The 6,227-nt window shown below is 37.4% G+C and overlaps 1 non-coding gene across 1 annotated transcript; it reads left to right on the plus strand.

The window, feature by feature from the left end:
• Window positions 1–5,810: 5,810 nt before the first annotated feature.
• LOC123451521 lies at window positions 5,811–5,914 on the plus strand. The gene has a single exon (XR_006632369.1). It is a non-coding gene; the product is annotated as a small nucleolar RNA R71 (small nucleolar RNA).
• Window positions 5,915–6,227: the final 313 nt, after the last annotated feature.

Genomic DNA, 6,227 nt, shown 5'->3' on the forward strand with positions numbered 1-6,227 from the left:
GGCAAGATCCTAAGCTTGGGGATGCCCAAGGCACCCCAAGAAATATTCAAGGATACCAAAGAGTCTAAGCTTGGGGATGCCCCGGAAGACATCCCCTCTTTCATCTTCAATCCATCGGTAAATTTACTTGAGGCTATATTTTTATTCACCACATGATATGTATTTTGCTTGGAGTGTCTTGTTTGATATGATTCTTTATTTTTTAGTTTACCACAATCATCCTTGATGCACACATCTTTTTAGAGAGACATGCTGAATTGTGAATTTATTAGAATACTCTATGTGCTTCACCTATATCTTTTGAGCTAGGCAATGTTGCTTTAGTGCTTCACTAATATCTTTTAGAGCACGGCGGTGTTTTATTTTATAGAAATTATTAAAATCTTGTTCCTGAATTATATTATTTTGAGAGTCTTTAAACAGCATGGTAATTGGTTTCAGTTATGAATTTAGTCCTAATATAATGGGCATCCAAGAGGGATACAATAAAAACTTCCATATTAAGTGCATTGAATATGATGAGAAGTTTGATTCCTTGCTTATAGTTTTGAGATATGAAGATGGTAATATGAGAGTCATGCTACTAAGTAATTGTGAATTGGAAGAAATACTTGTGTTAAAGCTTGTGATTCCCGTAGCATGCACGTATGGTGAACCGTTATGTGATGAAGTCGGACCATGGTTTGTTTAATGATTGTAAACCTTTGTGTGTAGGTCGGGATCGCGCGATGGTTAACTCGTACCAACCCTTCCTCTACAAGCATGCGCCTAATACTTTGCTTCCATAACTAATAGGCTTTTGCAATAAGTATATGAGTTCTTTATGAGTAATGTTGTGTTCCTGGATTATACGCACTCTAACCCTTCCACATTTGCTAGCCTCTCTAGTACCGCGCAACTTTCGCTGGTACATTAAACCCACCTTCCTCAAAACAGCCACCATATACAGTTTCCTCAAAACAGCCACCATACCTACCTATTATGGCATTTTCATAGCCGTTCCGAGATATATTGCCATGCAACACCATCATTCCATTTTTATGACACGCATCATCACTTCCATATTGCTTATAGAGTCATATTTTGTTCTAGATATCGAGTTGTAATCTTTGAGTTGTAAGTAAATAAAAGTATGAAGAATTTCATTATTAGAGCATTGTCCCATGTGAGAAAAGGATGATGGAAGCTATGATTCCCTCACAAGTTGGGATGAGTCTCTGGACTTCACAAAAAAATAAAAGAGCCCGGGGAAGCCCATAAAAAAGAGGCCAAAGATGCCAAGAAAAAAAAATGAGAGAAAGAGAGAAGGTACAGTGCTATAATCTTTTTCCACACTTGTCCTTAAAATTAGCAAGATGTTCTTCATAGAGAGTCTCCTATTTTGTCACTTTCATATAACTAGTGGAATTTCATCTTTTTCTCAACCACTTAGTTTTCTTTTTGAGCTTTCATACACTTATTGCTCTAGTGCATTTGTTGCATGGCAATTCCTACTCACTCACATTGATATCTATTGATGGGCATCTCCATAGCCCGTTGATACACCTAGTTGATGTGAGACTATCTTCTCCTCTTTCTGTTTGCAACCTCCACCATATTCTATTTTCACCTATAGTGCTATATCCATGGATCACGCTCATGTATTGTTTGAGAACATAAAAAGTGTAAAACAATTGCTTGACTTTCATCGGGGTTGTGCATGATTTAGATACTTTGGGTGGGGAAGATGGAGCATAGCCAGACCATATGATTTTGTAGGGATAACTTTCTAAGACCATGTTATTTCAAAAGGAAACAATTGCCTTGTTGGTATGCTTGAAGTATTATTGTTTTTATGTCAATATTAGACTTTTGTTTTGAATCTTATGGATCTGAATATTCATGCCACAATAAAGAATATTACATGGATAAATATGTTAGGTAGCATTCCACATCAAAAATTCTGTTTTTATCATTTACCTACTCGAGGAGGAGGAGGAATTAAGCTTGGGAATGCCTGATATGTCTCCAATGTATCTCTAATTTTTGATTGTTCCATGCTATCATATTATCTCTTTTGGATGTTTTATATGCATTAATATGCTATTTTATATTATTTTTGGGACTAACCTATTAATCTAGATCCTAGTGCTAGTTTCTATTTTTCCATGTTTTTGAGTATTGCAGATAAGGAATATTAACAGAGTCCAAACGGAATAAATCTCCGAAATAAAAAATTTTGGACCCGAAGAAACCTGCCAGACTTGGAGAAGGGGGCATGAGACCTGTCGGGAGGTGACAAGCCTACAGGGCGCACCCTAGGGGGGCGCCCCTGGCTTGTGGGTCCCCTGCATGCCTCCTAACCCTAATCTCCATCCTATAAATTCCCAAATATTTCGCCAATACCAAAACGAGACTACAAAATACTTTTCCGCCACCGGGAACCTCTGTTCCCGTAATATCCAATCTGCGAGCCTTTTCCGGTAATCTGCGGGAGAGGGAATTGATCATGTAGGGCATCTACATCAACTCCATTGCCCCTTCGATGATACGTGAGTAGTTCACCACAGACCTATGGGTCCATAGGTAGCAGCTAGATCTATTCTTCTTTCTCTTTGTTCTTCATGATCTTCATGGAGATCTATCCTATGTAATACTCTTTTGCAGTGTGTTTGTCGAGATCCGATGAATTGTGGGTTTATGTTCAGATTATCTATGAATATTATTTGAATCTTCTCTGAATTCTTAAATGCATGATTTCATATCTTTGCAAGTTTCTTTGAGTTATTGGTTTGGTTTGGCCAATTAGATTGGTAATTCTCGCAATGGGATAAGTGCTTAGTTTTGCGTTCAATCTTGCGGTGTCCTCACCCAGTGACAAAGTAGGGGTAGCGAGGCACGTATTGTATTGTTGCCATCGAGGATAAAAAGATGGGGTTTTCATCATATTGCTTGAGTATCATGTCATCTTACCTAATGCGTTACTCTGTTCTTCATGAACTTAATACTCTAGATGCATGCAGTAGTCGGTCAATGTGTGGAGTAATAGCAGTAGATACAGAATTGTTTTGGTCTACTTGACATGTACGTGATTCCTATATGCATAATCATTGCCTTAGATATCTTCATAATTATTCGCTTTTCTATCAATTGCTCGACAGTAATTTGTTCACCCACCGTATTATTTTCCTTCATGAGAGAAGCCTCTAGTAAAACCTATGGCCCCTGGGTCTATTTTCCATATTATATTTTCAGATCTATAAAAAAAATACCAAAAATATATTGTAGTCATTTATTTACTTTTGTTTTACTTTTAGTTCTAGAAATCTTTTATCTATCTCTATCAGATATCATCCTTGCAAATAACCATGAAGGGATTGAAAACCCCTTTTTAGTGTTGGGTGCAAGTGTTTGATTGTTTGTGTAGGTGCTAAGATTGGGGCCTTGCTTGTTCCTCCTACTGGATTGATACCTTAGATTTCAACAAACTGAGGGAAATACTTATCTACTTTGCTGCATCACCCTTTCCTCTTCAAGGGAAAACCAATGCAAGCTAAAGAAATATATATATATATATATATATATATATATATATATATACATATATATATATAGCTATATATATATATATCGAAATAGACTAGATTATGACCTTCCGATTTAGATCGGATGGTCGGGAAAATTAGGTTAGGGAGTCTAAATGAAAAACTGTATGTACGGGGTTGATCCGGATCCATCGGTCATGACCGTATGTTTTGGATTTAGGGAATCTATCGAACACATGCGAGGGGTCTGTGCAATGTGCAGAATGGCTAGGAATGAGAAGAGTGGGAATACGGGTAGCTCGGCAACATGGTTTTACAAACCGAAAACGTGTGTGATTTGACTGGCTATACTGCCTCTATAGGTTTAACAGTTGGGGTATGAAACGACCTCCAAATGCGATGAAATTTGGAGGTGGTATACCTACTCTATATTAAGACCGCACATCAACTTTCAACTCATTTCGAGAAATTTATGTACACACTTTTAAAAACAATATTGATCAATGTCGCGGTTGCATACGTGTGTGGTTGGTCTCAAAACGGTCGACGACAAGAATGGGAATAACCGACAACTAGCACCGAATGCGAGTTTTGAAAAATGACGGCTACGGATTTTCGATGCAATGTGGATGGTGCACATGATGCGATGATGAATGAGACAACCAAATAAATCATACGGCAATAACGAAATAAAAGGGAATATTCTGGAGCATCGGTCTCGGGCTGTTACACAACTCTAGGTTACCTCAATGGGGATGTGTATCTCCCCAAATATAAGAATCTAAAATTTCTTATTGACAGTAGGAAGAGGAAATTTAAATTTTGCAATAGTAATTTTAGCAATATGCTCAATGGAATTGATAATATTCTCCAAACTCTGTTTCTTTGGAATGTGCATTGTATGTTGTTTACAATTGACATGAAAAATAACCTTTCTTTTGTGCAATCAATAACAACCCTACAATATTCAAAAAGGGTCTTCCAAGGATAATCTACATATTTTCGTCCTCTGGAATCTCAAGAATATTAAACTCCATCAAGATGGTAACATCTACAAACTACAACAAGGACATCCTCACAAATTCTAATAGGTACAGAAGTGGATTTATCAGCCATTTGCAAAGACATTTTAGTAGGTGTAAGCTTATTCAAATCAAGTCTTTTATATAAAGAGAAAGGCATAACACTAACACTGTCTCCTACATCACATAAAGAAGTTTTAACATAACTTCGTTTAATGGAGCGAGGTATTATGGGTATACCAGGATGTCCCAACTTCTTAGGCACTCCACCTTTTAAAGAGTAATTAGCAAGCATGGTGGAAGCCTCAACTTCAAGTATCTTTCTTTTATTACTGATAATATCTATCTTATAATTATCATAAGGAGACATTTTCAAGATAGGAAAATGGTTCACAAGCAAAAATCTAAAAAGGGACTCAAGAAAAGAACTAATACAAGTGATAGGGGTAATGCCCTCTAAATAATCAATACATTACACTATCATATAAGCATATATATTGAGGTATCATACAAAGGTAAGATCAATTAATATGGTGCATAAGTTGTATGAATGATATGACATAACTTGTCGAGATAGCTGAGATCATATCTGAGATAGTTAGTGAGAAGTTTTAATACTACCTTAGTCGAAGATAAACTATGGAAGGCATGGTAGTGTAAACTTCCACGGGTCTAGTGTAGACAAGTGAAATAGTAGAGCCTGGCTCCTTGACATGTCAATACACTTCAATATAATTAACCATGAAGCTGTCCATCTCAGGATCAAGTGCCCATGAATCAATGCTGCTAACATCATCAAAGGTGAACTTCTCCATGTCTAGTTCAGGAAACACATGATCTGTATCAACCAAAGGTGACTCCTCAATATCAAAAGCAACTAACTACAACTCTAGGTCATCCATGGAAAAATCATCACAATGCAAAACTAAATATTCGACACTAGTATCCGTATGATCTGCAGTGTGTGTTTTATCTAGGATGGCAACATCGTCATAAAAGATAATCCTTGATAGCTCAATCTTGTCACACACAGAAACTCGTTGATGCTCATAATCGACACATTCTTCATGATATGATGCGATTTGTTGCAAGCAAGCCAATGTTGTTGTACCACTGAATCTGGTGGAAAGCTATGCTGTCAATCAGCAGAAAAGCCTCATCAAGTATCATGTCTCTAATAGCTCCACCCACTGCCATATCAATGTAAGCTCGAGTGTCCAAAGTCAATGCACTATAGAATATTTGCAGTTCTAACTATCTCTCGAGTCCATGGTTAGGATAACTCCTGAATAAGGCTTTGTATCTCTCCCCAGCTTCACACAAGCTCTCACCTTCATGTTGAACGTAGTTCAAGATCTCATCTTGAATTGCAGACTGCTTGTGTAGTGGAAAATATTTATCCAAGAAAGCTCGTCATATCTCGTTCTAACTGAATGACTTTGTTGGCAAGGATCGGTAACAAGCACGGGCATCATCTCAGAGAGAGAATGTGAACAACATGCACTTGATAGCATCTTGAGGAACTCTGTAGTGCTTTACTGTATTCGAATACTTCATGACTCTGTGTAAGTTCTCATAGGGATCCTCAGTGGGCAATCATCCAAACTAATATTGTTGGACCAAAGCAATAAGACCATGCTTTACCTCCAAATTTTCTGCCTCGATAGATGGCCAAGTTGGT

This window comes from Hordeum vulgare, chromosome 4H, assembly GCF_904849725.1.
Source record: "Hordeum vulgare subsp. vulgare chromosome 4H, MorexV3_pseudomolecules_assembly, whole genome shotgun sequence".
Taxonomy (NCBI): Eukaryota; Viridiplantae; Streptophyta; class Magnoliopsida; order Poales; family Poaceae; genus Hordeum; species Hordeum vulgare.